The 16,969-nt window shown below is 33.1% G+C and overlaps 2 non-coding genes across 2 annotated transcripts; both read right to left on the reverse strand.

Annotated features, from left to right (window-relative positions):
- Positions 1 to 1,952: 1,952 nt before the first annotated feature.
- Trnai-gau (transfer RNA isoleucine (anticodon GAU)) lies at positions 1,953 to 2,025 on the reverse strand. The gene has a single exon. It is a non-coding gene; the product is annotated as a tRNA-Ile (tRNA).
- Positions 2,026 to 5,897: 3,872 nt separating this feature from the next.
- Trnai-gau (transfer RNA isoleucine (anticodon GAU)) lies at positions 5,898 to 5,970 on the reverse strand. The gene has a single exon. It is a non-coding gene; the product is annotated as a tRNA-Ile (tRNA).
- Positions 5,971 to 16,969: the final 10,999 nt, after the last annotated feature.

Consider the following 16,969-nt stretch of genomic DNA (forward strand, 5'->3'; position numbering starts at 1 on the left):
TATAAAACCAGTAAATATTACAAAAAGCGTTTTGGTGGTGCTTTGTTAGATTGACTCAGTCCTGGTGCTGCGTTGTACATTAAGAAAGAATAGTATACTGTTGAAATAAAAAAGAACAAACCTGTCTTTTATAAAGTATTTGTAGCTAGCTAGCTAAAACAAGGTTGTTAATATGCTTAGCACGTAGCACGTAGCAGGTGATAAAAAACCTACTGCAGACGTGCTGATAACAGCTATCTTTATGTATTTTAGCTAGGTACTTTGTTTACATTTAGCTAGCTATTAGCTAGCTCAACGTTTGCAAGTTACAATTAGATGCACAAAAATGAATCCTACAAATATGTATATTTCTGGGGAGCCTACTTATCAAATATTTACTTAAGGAATTTATTTAAGAAAAAGAAGAAGGTGGGATCTTAGCGTCTCTGAAAAATCCATAAATTTCAGTAATACCCTACCATTCGAATACGGCTGAGGTATTAGAACCCACTCGCAGCTTAAAAAGTCCTGATTATAAAAGGTCTCCTAAATTCTCCTCAAATGCCCTCATTTTTCTATAAAGTTTAGGTTTTCTTCTTAAAAAATCTTAAAAAAAAATAACATTTGATTATTTTCTATATATGGTAGTTTTTTTATTTTGAATCACCACAACTTGTGGTTCTTGTGGCCTGCAAATACCTATATTTTGTAAGAAAATACTGAGATGCCAGTCTGTGTGTTCCTTCATTTTTACAAGTGCAAGCTTTTCGCCTTAAATCTCCTCAATTTTGTTAATAAAAGCTCCGTAAAAATGACAAAAATATGTTTCAGAATTGGTTATAAGTTCGAGTCTTATACTAAACAAATAATTTTAAAACAAGCAGGAAGACATGATTTTGTCTGCCTGCTTTTCTCCAGTAAATATCGACTATAATTTTCTACATCGATTTTCTTAACTTATTGCGAAATGTGTTAAGGTAAAAGGAGGGGAAAGATAACAAGCTTTGAACAAACTTAACATGGTCAATGTAGAAGGACTTATAATACTTGACTGGTTGTTTACTTTTTAACCAAGAAATAATCAATGTGGCCTTTCCTAATGAAAATACTCAGAACGAATGTGATAGGCTTGTAATCTTTTTTGCGTTAAACATTTATTTCAATTCGTCAAAGCTGAACAATCGTGAAGGAAGTCTTTAGAAAATTGAGTTATCTCTTTTTAATCAAATAGAAAAACATTTCTAAATTTTCAGTGGTAAAAAGCTAACCAAGCTATAATAAAAACGTTGGATACCTTATCTTTAGACACCTTAAATCCCGCACGGCTGTTTCACAAGCAATTTCAACAAAACTGGTTTTGCTCAGATCTAGTAGTTAGGCGATAACACTGCGTTTTAAAAGAAGACCGGAGTCTAAAAGCGAATTTTAGAGAAATTTCAACCCTTCAAAGCCAATAATTTGTTAATAAAAGCCATTGACAAATTTTTCCCAGTTCCAGATTGTTGGTCATGTTACGTGCCACAGAAGCAGCGCAAAATCACCCAAACACAGTTTCTATACCTACTTAGCGTGCACCCAATGCATTTGTGACACGTCCAATGCTTGCAATCCTTTCTTATGCTAAACTAAAGTCAAATTTTATGCTTTTGATGACTCCATAGAGAAAGTGCTGACAGAAGAAAAAATTTATTGCCGCCAATTTGTTCCTTTTGTGACGCACTATAAGTGTTCCAAGTTTGATTCAATGTGGACTAGACGGGAAAGTTTTCCAAATTACTGTTGTGAATTCTCTAATTATATTGTTTGTTAAACACATGTCATAACTATTTCATTCCTTGTGAGAGGCGGTCAATTTAATGCTTGCTCTGATTTATTAGTATCAGACCATGGATTTAATAGAAGAAAGCAATAAAATATAGCAATCTTTTATATTTAGGGAAAAATCAAGTTTTTCTACTTGTTTTAAAACTATTTGCTCAGTATGAGACTCGAACTCACAACCTGCGGCTTATCATACCGTCGCGCTACCGATTGCGCCAACCGAGCTGCTTAACATGTTGTGCTTTGTCAAAGTGTTTTAAAGCATGAATAAGTGGTTATGCCAGAAGACCAATGTGACTAATAGGTGAAAGGTCAAACAAAAGAAATCACGTCACATAATTTTACGGAGTATTAAATCAAAGGGTAGTATTGTATATCATTATACCATGATGAAGACAAGATAAAGTTTCAAAAAATTATTCAATTAAAGATGAAAAATTAAAATAAGCTGCAAATTAAGGGGAAATTCTTATGTACAAGTTTTTGATATAGCAGGTTTAAAGTATACCAATATGTTGGCGAAAAGTTTGATTACGCTTAGGGTTAATTTTGTTTAAAATTTTGCTGTTTGTCGAACATTTAATTATTGTGCACAACATCAACTAATAAAAACACAACAGTGATAGCTAAGGAAAACATGCCAAATCTCGCAATACAAAATGTATGGTTTGTTATTATTGCATATGCAGAAACAATGCAAAAGTATCATACAAACTTAGATTGGTTTAATCAGTACCATTTTATCATGTTGAAGTAAATTTAGTATTTATCTCCTGTCCATTTACAGTTACCAACTACATTACGATGCACGTTATACAATCAAATGATTCATGTGGAAACTAATATAGCAGAGAAAGCATTAAATTGACCTCTACTCACAGGAAAAATTTGTTATGTTTAACGAACAATAAAGTTCTACAGGACCTGGTGAGTGCAGTGGACAGAGGTCAGTCTCATAATCTGAAAGTGAGTTAGATTCTCACACTGGTATAGTACTTTGATAATTTCTAACATATTTATGTATTTTAGCTTGGTGCTTTGTTCACATTTAGCTAGTTACTAGCTAGCTCAAGGTTTGCAAATTACAATCAGATGCTCAAGAATAAATCCTACAAATATGTATATTTCTGGGGAACCTATTTATCAAATATTTACTTAAAGAATTTTTTCAAGAAAAAGAAGAAAGGGAATCTTAGCGTCTCTAAAAAATCCATAAATTTCAGTAATACGCTATCATTCGAATACGCTTAAGGTATTAGAACCCACTCGCAGCTTAAAAAGTCCTGATTATAAAAGATCTCCTAAATTCTCTTCAAAAACAGATTTAGGCCAATGATCACAAAAATATGACATCATGGCTTCAATTTGAAAAAACAACAGTAATAAAGTATTCTTTTATAGTAAGGTGTTGGCATTTTTGTTGTGGTTAACTGGTCGTTTTACTGGTCTGACTTGGGATTTTGAACAACTAAAAACCTTTCCTGTTCATTTTAATTAGCATATGAGATAGATCGTTCAATCTTTTGCAATCAAAAATGCTAACATAAAGTTCCTAATGAGGAAAGAAGGATGATTATTGGATAATTAATAAAGATATTGAAATTCCAAATAGATAAAAAAGCTTGTTTCTCATATTTATAAAGATATTCCATGCTACGGATGATTTTACATTATAGAGTGGATGGGCTACGAACAGTGCTAAAGATGGTAGTAAAAAATTAATGTAGGACAAGTTTTCTAAGTTGTTGTGAAATTGGTTTTTATTTTATTATTTTTTTATTTTTTAATATATACTTAGTAAATTTACCCTTCTCTCTCACATTTGTTTGGATATAGTCTGTTTGGGTGTGTTTGTAATCTTCTCTGTCTATTATATAAATATTTTTCTATTGAATAGTTTTCTACTTTTTAACATATCTATCTATGGTAATTTTAGAGCATATTTTATATATAATTTATTTTTTTAAATCTAAAAATCAAGATATACAGTTAATACATGTCTTCTGTTATGAAAGTCAAGTTAAACTCATTAGAGTAATTTTTTTTCTTTTTGAAAACTCTCTCAAAAAAGTTTTAAACCATTACTTTTATATTTTAAACAGGACACATATTTATAGCAGTTTTTTAAAACTGAAATGTACATATCCTGTATAAATATTCTGATAAATAAAAAAAAAAGATAAGTTTATATATTATCGTTAAAAATGTTAGTAGCATTAATAATGATTTGATTGCATAATAATCGAAGTTTTTGAACCAGTCATGATTCTATTACTATTAATTTCTACTCGTTCATACAGGCATTAAGGTTAGTTTGCTACCTACATCGCCTGAAAACAACAATAATGAAAAATCCTGCCTTTGACATATCCGATTAAAGTCCACTACGGTATTTTTCTGCTTGTGATTTTTCTCGAATTCTGCGGGATTTGCATTCCTCAACTAGTTAATGATATTATTATGCATTGGTTCAACGGCTGTTTTGCCGAAACAGGCGAAAGGTGACTTGACAGAAAAATTCAGGACCGTGAATGTAACCATGTTTGTTCATGCTTAATTTTTATTAAGTTTTTAATTTTCTTAGTGTGGTCCCATGTCTAACAAATATATTCTCTCATTTTGTTCTCTGCCTATTACTTTTATTATTATCAGCCTCGTGGTGCGGTCTGTTTGTCAAAAAGCTCAATTTTTACACAAATTTCATTCCAACTCCAGTGGACCATAACTCAAGAACAAACTAGGTGCTAAATCCAGGCTACCGCCAAAGGGGCACTGTCCCCCGGACCCCCCCTGACAAGCCACTTGGCTGTTCACTTCAGTTTAGCACAAAAAATATGGCAAGGCTTAGATGTGTTGCTAATGCAACGGGCGCACGCTATGTAGGTGTGCGGTAACGAAAAACTCTATTTGGGTCATTTTGCGCTGCTTTGGTGGCCCGTTACATGACTAAAATTTCGTACTTAACAAAATTTGCGGTTATATTTTTTGAACAAATTATTGACTTCGAAGGGCCGAAATTATACCAAAACGGTTTTCTTTTTAAAAGGCGTTGTTTTGGACTTAATACTAGGTCTGAGCAAAACCAGTTTGTTGAAATTGCTTGTGGCGCAGCTGGGTCGGCCTGTAAAACGCCCGTTGCACTCCCGTATATATACGGGACTCGCACAAGCTGTGTTGACATTTAATTGGGTCAATTTTTACAAATTACCCTTCTCCCCACATGTAAATATACGAATAAAAAAGTAAACGTAATATATATAAATGTCTGCATTTATATATATTACTTTAAAAAATAATATATATGTATAAAAAAACCCTTAAAAATCAGTAAAGACAGACAAGTAAATAAGTCTACAAAGAACATGCTAGATTAGGACGACTAAATATTATAGTATGAAACATATTAAAGAGTAGTTTAAATGTATATCAAGTGTATTGTTAATTAAAAAAAATGGCAAATCACCATAGTTAATGAAAAGAAAACTTTCAAACTAGCCTGATAATACTTTGGCTAATGCTTTGTCTTTGTAAAATATTTTTTGCTTCTTTTGTAAACTTATTAAAGTTCTCATTCTTTTTAACCTTTTCTGGAAGTTCATTGTAGTATCTTGCTTGCTTTTAAAAGGTATTGTTCTAAGGTGTCTAAAGGTAAGGTATCCAACGTTTTTATTATAACTTGGTTAGCTTTTCTACCACTAAAAATTTAGAAATGTTCTTCTATTTGATTAAAAAAAGATAACTCATTTTTCTAAAGACATCCTTCACGATTGCTCAGGTTCGTCGAATTGAAATAAATGTTTAACGTAAAAACGTGCGCAAACCTGTCACATTCGTTCTGAATATTTTCATTAGGAAAGGCGATATTGACTATTTCTTGGTTAAAAAGGAAACAAGCAGTCAAGTACTATAAGTCCTTCTACATTGACATGTTAAGTTTGTTCAAAGCTTGTTATCTTTCTCCTCGTTTCTGCGTAACTTAACACACTTCGCAATAAGTTAAGAAAATCGATGTATAAATATATAGTCGACAAAAATTATATTTATTTCAGAAAGTCAGGCAGACAAAATCATGTTTTTCTGCTTGTTTTGAAACTATTTGCTCAGTATGAGACTCGAACTCACAACCTGCGGCTTATCATACCGTCGCGCTACCAATTGCGCCAACCGAGCTGTTTAACAAATTCTGCTTTATCAAAGTTATGCTTTAAAGTATAAACGATTGGATTTGCTAGATGATTAATGTGTTAAGGGGTGAAAGGTCAAACGGAAAAATACAACGTCATACAACTTCAATGTCGACAAGTAATAAAACTAGACGTAGTATCGTGAATTAATATACAATTTGTTTATAGAAAGGAGATGAAGGTTTAAAAATGACACAGTCAAAAAACAAAAATTAAAATTAGCTGCTAAATAAAGGAGAAGTTTTGTATGCAAGTCCTTGATCTATAGCAAATTTAAAGTATACTTATGACGCCAATTTTTACTAAAGTTTTTTTAAACCGTTTATACTGTTCGCTAAACATTAAAAAATAATTAACATGTAACATCTTTTCCTACCGATTGTTAACGTTAGAATCCCCCATCTTAATAATTCTTCGGCACTCTACAATCTTGGCCAAAATTGGTTGAGAAAAGGTCCAACACACGTGGATTTATTATCTTTTTTGTTTCTGTGGTCCCATATGTAGAGATTCTCTGTTTTGTTGACATAAACTAGCCAGCAAAATTATGGTATGTGTATACTAAAACAGTGCAAGCTTTCACTTATAGAATACTAGCTAGTTTCCAGTCCCCATCTTCCTTGTCACAGTTTGAAAAATGCAGCTGGCCACTCAACCCAAAGCCAGCCATTGTCTTCAACATTGAAATGGGGGGGAGAGAGGGCTTGCATTTTTGTTTATCTTCTATACTTATGTTGCATTGGAAATTTTATCAAAAATGTTATCAAAGATTGTAGAATGTAGCTTGCTAGTCTCACACCCTAAATGTTCAAAGTTCAAAATGCACTCTAGCATAGCGTTTCTAAACAATCTAAAAACACTATGAGGAACTGAAAAACTCAAAAAATTAAGACATTTTTTCACCAAAATATTTAAATTGCTTATAAGGTTGAATTTTTAACTGAATTGAAAATATCGAATTTTTTTCCTGTATCAGGATATGTCGTCATGTATGAAATCTTTAAGTATTTATTAAGGTTGAGAGAGACGTTTATGTATATATAAAAAATACTTTTAAAAGTTAAAAAAAATTACGTTTACAATCGCTATTTTGTTCAAGTATTTGTCAAGTCCTTGGTTTCTTGAAATTATTGTAAAACCTAAGATTTTTTGTTGGTTAAAATATTTAGAAATGTCTCTTTTACTTCATCGTTGCTGAAAATAAGAAGGGCAAACTGGTTTTGTTTTTGCATGGTTAATTCAAAGTAAACTTCAATCTAACGCTCTGAGGTCCAACGTATAAATATATTCCGCAGAAATGTATTTTCTTCTCTATCTAATGTTCTTTCTTATATCTTCGTTAGCTTTGTTACAACCGAGTGTAACTCAAAAAGTTTACATTCTCCCTCAATAGTTTTATGAGTAAACGCTATTTTGATGCATTTCTTGGTCAAAAAAAACAACAACAACAAGAAGTCAATTGTTACAAGTCCTTCTACAACGGTCATTATAAATTTGTTTTTTATGCTTTGCCTCGTTTTTACGTAACTCAAAACATCAGCAATAGGTTAAGAAAACAATGCATAGAATTATAATTCGACAAACAATTATATATATGAGAAAAACAGGTAGGACAAAATCATGTTTTTCTGCTTGTTTTAAAACTATTTGCTCAGTATGAGACTCGAACTCACAACCTGCGGCTTATCATACCGTCGCGCTACCTATTGCGCCAACCGAGCTGATGAACATATTGTGTGTTATCGAAGTGATGTTTTAAAGCATGTGGTTATGCCAGAAGACTGATGTGACTAATAGGTGAAAGGTCAAACGGAAAAACGGAAAAAACTTACAATTCCAATGTCTACGAGTAATAAAAAAAGTCGTAGTGAAGGACTGGAACAAAAAAAAACAGTATAGCCCATTTCTAAGGTAATGAAAAAGTTATGCATGAAAAAACATTGATTACCTTCAACCAGCTATTCCGAATGCACTTCGTTTTCTGTCCTTTTTTTTGAAGCAGGGAAATCCCACAGTCAAACAAACACTGCCCATAGTGCATTATCTTTAATATTGCGATATGATGCTTGCCCTATTGGACTACTGCCAATTGTAAAAAGCTTTATGAAGGATCTCTTTGAGAAAAAACCAGAATTCCTAAATAATATTTATATGGAATGTTCCTATCGTATTTGACTATTTCCAACCTCTACTACATCAAAGAAATTTAGAGCTAGCTCTCATGGGACCAAAACTGGCACTCACTAGCTGCTGGGAGACAAACGGTTTAAACTGTACATGTCATTTATATAAATGACATAATAAACTTTAAGGTACCTTCCAAGCATATTGCTCCCTCACAATTCACTGCATTTTGGAAAGAGAAAATGAGTGTCCTTCGAAATATTAACTGGTTTTTGATAAAAAAAGCGAGCTTAGGTCCTTGTCAAAGGTGTTTATAAGCTCAATTAAACCACATAACCCTGTCTTAAGGGGCATAATCTCTAAATGGTGTATGGTCATGTTCTGATACTGATATGAACGTTTTTACTTCACAATTTTCTGCATCTGCTGCTAATTCAAAGGCTAAACCCCTTTTTAAAATCAATAAAATAATTGATTTTATTCTGGATAGTCGAGGGAAAAATCTTTTTGGTAATCGTTATAACAAAAAAGTCAGCAAAGAACAATACCTACTCGAATCCTTGAGAAATAGTTGTGTGTTTATTAGTCGAATATTTATCAGCGATGTTAATTGCGTTTTATCGAAGACCTGTTACAGAAGTTATTAAATTTACACTGTTGCTGTTAGCAAACATAGACTGTAGTTGTTGGTGTCTTCAAATCAAAAGAATTTAAACTGTTGCTATAACCTTGTATATGGTAAAATAATTTAAATGCGAATAAAGGATTCGCAATAACAAGAAAATGACTTGTAATACCATTTACATCTTATGAACATATTTCGCCTACTTAACCCCCTGCAGGCCTGGGGATACTTTAGTTAATTACTCTCGAACCATAAACCATATTATGCTGAAACTCCTAGTAGCTGACTTTGTATCATTTTCGATCACAAAAATAGAAAAAAAAATCCAAAAAACTTACAGCAGGTCCACGCCCATTTTGAAGGGCACTGTTACAATTATTATAGCATTTTGGTATATGGATATTATAATGGACTAAAAATGTTAACATTTAGGTTTACATGTCTAAAGTTGTTGAAATAACTTGCGCCAACTTCGCTTTTACCGCCCTTTAACGTCCATGGGCGTTATTTTTTATTTTTAGGGAATGCCCACCCACAGCCAGGTGTGTATATATATATGACTTATTTTCAAATGTGAATTATATTTGTTACGTTGGCGCCTTAAAGGGTCTGAAACTAAACCAAAATAGCTGAAATGTTTATTTAATTATTAAAACTAACATTATTTTCAATATTTACAAAAACAAAATAAAAAAAATCTACACAAATTTACAAAAAAAAAATGCTGACAGTCAGCATTTGATGCAGGATTTTTAATTGCCATGTGACAGACAGACAACCTCCGTACCAAGTTTGATAAGTTAACATGTAATACAGGGAAAGTTATTTGAGTGGGGCATTTTTGCCCCACTCCAATAACTTTTGGTAAGTCTCGTTTGCTGGAGAAATTATGTTTATATTAGAAAAGCAGGTAGGGAAAGAAATTATATTGTTCTGCATGTCTTAAAATTAATTGCTCAGTATAAGACTCGAACTCACAACCTGCGGATTTTCATACCGTTGCGTCTTGCTAGAATACTCGTGTCGCTAAGAGGTTAAAGCTCAAACGAAAAAAGCATCATAGAATTCCAATGTCGACGAATTAGAGTCGTTGACTAGATTACAATGGACGCGTTACGATGAAATGATTCATACAAAAACTAATTAAGCAGAGGAAGCATTGAATTGACCTCTACTCACATTAAAAATAAATAGTTATGACATGTGTTTAAAGAACAATATAGCTTTATAGAGCCTATTTAGCTCAGTGGACAGCGGACAGGTCGTGAGTTCAATTCTCACAATGGCCTGGTGCTTTTATCATTTCTTACTGAGTCAGGCTAAGGATCACAAAAATATAAGATCATGGATTTAATTGGAGAAAGCAACAATAATAAGCATACTAGTTGAGAATTACAGGGAATCCACCAGTGGAAAAGAAACTGTAGTGACAGTGGCCTTTACTCTAGCAAGGCAAGAACACATGGAACAATACTAAATTACTGTAAGTCCCTGCGTAAATATCAAATGCTAATATGGTGAATTCTTTTTGCAATGTCTCGGTGTATTTGTTTCGTAATACATTAGGATACATTATATACAGATATTTCGTAGTACGTACATCATAATGTAGTTGGTAACTGTAAATGCAATATGAGATGAATACTAAATTTACTTCAATACGATCAAATTATACTGATTAAACCATTTTAAGTTTGTATAATTCAATTGCAATTATGTAATAATGATAAACCATAAAGTGTGTATTATGTAACCCGACATGTTTGCCATACCACTGCTGTGTCTTCATTAGTTAATATTGTGCGTAACAAAGCCTTTCGCCACCACATTGATATACTTTAAACCTGTTATAAATTAAAGACAACATTATCCCTTATTTAGCAGGTTGCAATAGGTATCTTTGCCACAATCTTGTCCTTGCTTATTTAACTTATACCAATATATCTCCTCGTCGAATTTTAATTTCACTGAATGTCGCCTTTATCACGCAGTCACATTTAGAACTTCTTGTTGTTGAGAGATAGGAAAAGAACCGGTCGATGTTGTGACGCTCACGTCCATTGCAACAAGAAAGGAAAAATTAAAAAAATAATGAGTTCGTAATTCCAGTGTTGTTAATTAGCTTGTTGTGAGAGACCGTGGATCCACCTGCCGAGGATAAGCATTATAAATCATGTTAACATAACATCAAAAATTTCATACATGACGACATATGCTGTAACAGGAGAATTTGCGAGTTTTATGCAGTTGAACATTTATCTTATTATCAATTTAGATATTTTGGTGAGACAAGAAATCATTTGAATTTCATTACTTTTCTGTTTTTTTCATGGAGATTTGCAGTTCGCCATAGTGTTTTTAGATTGTTTAGAAACATTATGCTAATGCGCATCCTGAATTACCACATTTACAGTGTGAGACTAGAAAACTACAATCCGCAGTACCGACGAACCATGGGGACGGGGAATTCAAACGTCAAACGTCTTCACCTCTTAACACACTAATCTTCTAGCAATTCCACTCATTCATACCTTAAAACTTTACTTCGATAAAGCACCACATGTTAAACAGCTTGGTTGGCACAATCGGTAGCGCGACGGTATGTTTATTCGCAGGTTGGGAGTTTGAGTCTCATACTGAGCAGGTAATTTTAAAACGAGAAGAAGAACATGATTTTGTCCTGCCTTCTTTTCCCAAATAAGTATAATTGCTTGTCGAATTATAATTTTATGCATCGTTTTCTTAACCTATTGCGGAATGTTTTGAGTTACGTGAAAACAAGATGGAACATGGAGCTTTGAACAAATTTAATATTGCCGGTGTAGAAGGAGTTGCAACACTTGCTTTCTTCTTTGCTTTTTTTTACTAAGAAATGGTCAACATTGTGTTTACTAATGAAAATATCCTGGGAAAATGTAACAGTCATGCTGACATTTTTGCGTTAAATCTTCATTTCAATGCTTTAGAGCTGAGCAAATGTGAAGAAAGTCTTTAGAACAGTCACTTATCCTTTTTACCAAATAGAGGAACATCTTGATATTTTCAGTTGTAAAACCTAACCAATTTTTAAAAAAAACTCAGGGTAGAGAACAAAATGAAAGATGAATTTCTGCAAAATCCCATTATATGGCTTGGGACCACAGAACGTACATGAAAGCTCAGCACAAATAAATAAGGGACAAACAAGAACAGCATGCGTTTCTTATATTCGACAAAGCAGCATGGAAAGCCAGGGAATATTATTATTATTGAAATTGTTTACCCAGGATAACCTTTTTCAGTTCCTATTGGTGCTCCCATCAACCATACAATACAGAAAGGAAAACTTTAACCACCCTTTTGTATACAACATTATACTGAATTTTCAGTAGTAAAATTTTATTTTTAAGGCAGCTTGTATTGACACAACAGAAGTTTCTTCAGAATTGTGAGCGTTTTAGGTGGAAGCATTTTAAAATGTAAAGAAAATCCGAGGTATACCAGATGATTTTTATGGGCATTATTTAAAAAGATATTCAAATATTTGCCGAATCAAAGACGCTATCCAATGCAGCCGGTCTCATTCCGAAACAGATATTTTTTTGGCATATCTACTTGGCTTTATTGTTCGGAATCACAAAAAAAGAGCCTTTCCTCAATTACACAACACTGTTTTCTCATTCCTTCCTTTCTTTTGTCAAAACTACCTCTTTCTAAAGCTAGCATCAACTTACTAGGCTTTGGGCATCCAACATTTCTTCAGGAAAGTGTGCTTTTTGAGAACTGTTGCATATAGTAGTTGTACCAAAACCGTAATATCGGAAAACCTTGACAGTTGCAAAGGGAGAAAAAATGTGACTTGTGCCAAGCAGATCACTATTTTGATGCACCTATTTGTCGCAAAGTTAGGAGGTCATTATTTATTTAGATGAAAGTGTATTGGTCTCGCAAAGTAGAACGTTAACAGGAAAAATAAGGCTAAATTTAAACAGGAGTCAAATCATGCTGCTATACTCATTATCATAAAGAAACCAAACTTGGAACCATCGGAACAAGCGACTTTGCTAGATTTAACATCGACATAAGCAAAATGGTTTTCCCTATTCCCAATGAAAGTAATAAATAGAAGGCATTGGATTTCACAGATCACACCTAAGTGAGCGACTCAAATTTTCGGCTATATACTTATAGCAATTTGTCCCATAATTCCACTGAATTAATAGACAACTTCCAAAAAAGTGTTGATACGTGACAAAAAAATTAGAACAAACCATAGACTTTTGGCTGAAAAAACTCTAAGAAAACCACGGGTTTCGAATGAAATAAAAACATTTTACTTTTTTACGAGATACCATGGGAAGAAAATGTTAAAGCAGACGATCGGAAACGATTGGTCCAAGTTCAAACAGATTTGTAGTTACGATCAATGCAAAAGTAAAAGTTTTTTATTCTAAATTTATTGCGTAGAGATGTTAATGTTTTCAAGTGAACTCACACGATGATCTTAGGTGACCTTATTCTCCCACGAATAGAATGCTGAACGACATGATGCGAGTGCTTTCTTACGAAGCGAGCGTAGTAAGATCTTTTAAGGACATTGTCTATTGAGTTTTAAAATAGTTAAATTTATGTGCAAGTAACCGTTTGTCCGTGAGATCCATCCTATGTCACCGTATATTTAACGATCTAGCGACTAGCAAGGCAAGAGCCAACTTGCCTATTAAGGCATAAGGGAAGGCCATTATTACGCATGTGCAATTTTACCAGCTGATAATCTTTTTGTCAAACGATGTTTTTAAGATGCGGAAGTAATAATAGCCTCTGCTTGTAGCAACTAAAAGAGCCAATTACGGCAGAATCGCCTAAACCTTAACTGTCGCAAAAAAAAGTTAACTTTAAATATTTTTTATTGGTTCTTCGGGTTTCTTTGAATTAGAAGGTCTACTAATTATACCAAAAGTCGTGCACTAGCACTAAATTAGATGTTGTACTTATCGGTTTTGGAAAGAGTTAAAGTTGTCCATTCCGTTTAAAGTTTTAATCATTTTACATACATTTTTTATAATTAATTACTACGTATCAGTAGCAAAGCGTTTAAGACCGATATTTAAAGGGTTTTGATATGGCTGAGCTCAACTTCTTTTTTTAATGGAGGTAAGCTTCGAAAAATTGAAAAACAAGTCTGATAACATTGGAAAATTGATGCACAGGTCCAATTTTTTATGGGAAATATGAAAAAAAGCCAGATCAGATAAGAGAAGGTAATCTTGTGTTACACCAGCGACAAATAGCACAACATATCCTTTGCTTAAGATCAATAAGGATCTATTAGCAACATAAATCGAAGTATCAAACGAACATTCTAATCTGTTATCTTACAAAATCAATAACGGACATAACGTCCACAGAATACAACACATCATGAAGCTACTTGAAAAGAAATGGAATTAAAATTAAGATTTACATTCATCTCGATTTTGTGCTACCTCTGCCGCCATTAAAATTAATGTTTTAGCCAGGATAATAGACAAACGCTGATCTTACAACACATAAAGAGGTGGTTACATCAAAGAAAGTAAAGAGAAAGGGGCGAGCGTGTTAAAAAGCATCAGGCCTGTAAATCACGCAATCTCTCTTAACATATCGAATCACCACCGAATACATTCATATTCATTCATATTCTTCGCATTATGTGTTCATTTTGTTACTTTTTCCAGCGAAAGTTTTGCCACATAGTAAGCAGGGTTTCCATTTTTTTAATGCTTTTTCTTTCTTTTTTTTATGATATCAATAGTGTGATTTTAACATCAACAATCTTTTGCCTTTTAAAGTGTAAATCAATCGAAATTCACTTTTATTTATCAATTCCACGTCTTTGTTTCCTTGCACTATCCCTATAATATATAATATGCTAATGCTTACCTAACTCAGGCGAAGAATGTTTTGATTCTTCGTTTAGAAAAATAATTTTTTAACTGCAAATCTTACTTTTAAATCTTTAAAATGTTCGATTTAGATTTGAAATTTTGTCTAGAAATTTCCTTTCTTGGGAAATTGATTCGTAGATTATATTTTGCTGCGTAGAAAAGTTCGAACCAAAGTGTTTCTTAAAGGACCCTTTATATATATACAATTTTTTATACTACTGACACTAGTAAGGAGTCCAGTTGTATAGGGTAGTGTCTCTTTCACCGCAATCTCTATTAAAAGCGTTTTTTACAAAAGCATATTCGTTGGGCAGTTTTTCCATAACATAGAAATACCATAGAATCACCAAAATCAAAAATTTTTCTCTTATTGTCTGTGTTGCTCTTTCTTACAAAATCATCATTTCTCTTTTATTCCAAAACGTTTCTAAAATCAGTGTTTTGTAGGCTAAGCATTTCATAAAGTAATTTCTCTGGTATCGTGCATGTGTATACAGATAATGAAATGTGAATCGTGGAGGAACTTGTTTTAAATGATTTAAGGTGGAAACTATAGAATGCATTTGTCAGGTGTCAAAAAACAAAGTTAGCATTAGCGAATAAACAATAGACGCGTATGTTGCATATCTATCTAAAAGACATGTATTTTGTTCCTAATTTATTAAATTTAATTTGCTAGGGACGCGATTCGTATGTTAAGATTTAGCCAAATTTATAGCTACATTCGCATGATTTACAGGTAGCTTCCCCCCTTTGTCTAATGCAGTTAACAGGAAATAGAAAGAAACTAGTCAGTACGAATAAATCCATGGGTTCAGCCATTCTTCATATACCGCATATGACACAGCGCATCATACATACTCTGGTTATCGCAAGGCGAACATATCCTGGCATCTGCATTTCGAACGGACATATCAAAAAGTGACTTCATGCAAAAATTCACGACAATTCCCCAATCGCAGCAAAATGGATAAAAATACCGGTTCTGCCATTTCACGTTTCCGCAGCACGACGTTGGTAATGGAAATAGTAATGAAAAGGCAGATAAATATGAGAAGAAAGAAATTTAGTGGAATTAGGGAAACAATTTATTTGAATTTATTTAAGACATAAGTAAAGCATAAAAAACAAAAATGAAGGTGTGTTGTAACATTTTTATGAAAGTTACATCATGGGTGGTTTTCTTTCATGTTGGTAAAGCAAAACGGTTTCAAATTTCATAAGCTGACGTAAGATCTTGTCAATCGAATGGAAAAAAACAAACAGAATAAAACAATAGGGGAGGAGTTTGTTACTATGCATGGTTTCATCTTCAGCATCTCATGTTTCACTGAATTATAAGCTTATACTGGCTACTTCAATTATGAAGATGATCGAAAAAGAAAGCTACATGCTAGATTCAAGGAAAACGAGATACTCTACCGTAAAAAAAATTCAATATGGCCTGTTTATCTTACAAAATCAACATATACCTAATTTGACCGAAACTAATTTAAAAATTTCGTTAAATATGCTTCAGGAAACTCTATAACACTCGACAACATTTCATCTTTAATTATGAGCGACACTTTTTTCTGCACAATTGATAAGCTTGAAGGCATATCAACACATACTGTCCTGATTTCTCCTTATTGTCGTGAAGTAAGCATTGAGCTTTGTTGTTCAAGCATCTCCTGCAGCAGTTGTTGAATGGTTCATCTCGACAAATTGTAGCTGTCGTGTTGCTTGCTTTCACACAAGGCAGCACCAACAGAAGCAGGACAAAAATTTGCAGATATGTAAATATCATTTTCTAAAAAAAATATTTTATGAGAAAATCAAAAGGACTGCCAATACCGTCACTTTTGATCAAGTATTAAGTAAAAGGCAGATTTCACCTGGACCTGTTAGTTGAATGTGCATTCTAGTCTTCATCTATTAAGATTATTAACTATCTTGACTTCAAAAATAGTCATTTTATTAATTTCGAACTTACCCAACAAAGCACCTTTTTTGCGTACTAAGATGTTACAAATAGCAGCCTTTTGAAATACAGCGGTTTTGTCGTTGTAGCGGTATGCAATGACGTCATTGCAAATTAAACTCATCAAAGTGTAAACAAGACCAACTTTTTTCTTGCCAAGCTGTTGCTAAGTGGTATGTCTGAAAATGTCATAATCAATTGGACGAAAAATAGGTCATGCCTAAAATAAGCTTAAAAATGCAGTGGGAGTAAAAAAAGGAATCGTAGATGCTGCTAAAAGAAAAGAAATAAAAATTGACGCAATGGCAGTGAAGGGAAAATACAACGCAGTTTGACCATGAAATGTTCTGTCATTTCCTAAACAATT

Source organism: Hydractinia symbiolongicarpus, chromosome 6 (genome assembly GCF_029227915.1).
Source record: "Hydractinia symbiolongicarpus strain clone_291-10 chromosome 6, HSymV2.1, whole genome shotgun sequence".
NCBI classification, from domain to species: Eukaryota; Metazoa; Cnidaria; class Hydrozoa; order Anthoathecata; family Hydractiniidae; genus Hydractinia; species Hydractinia symbiolongicarpus.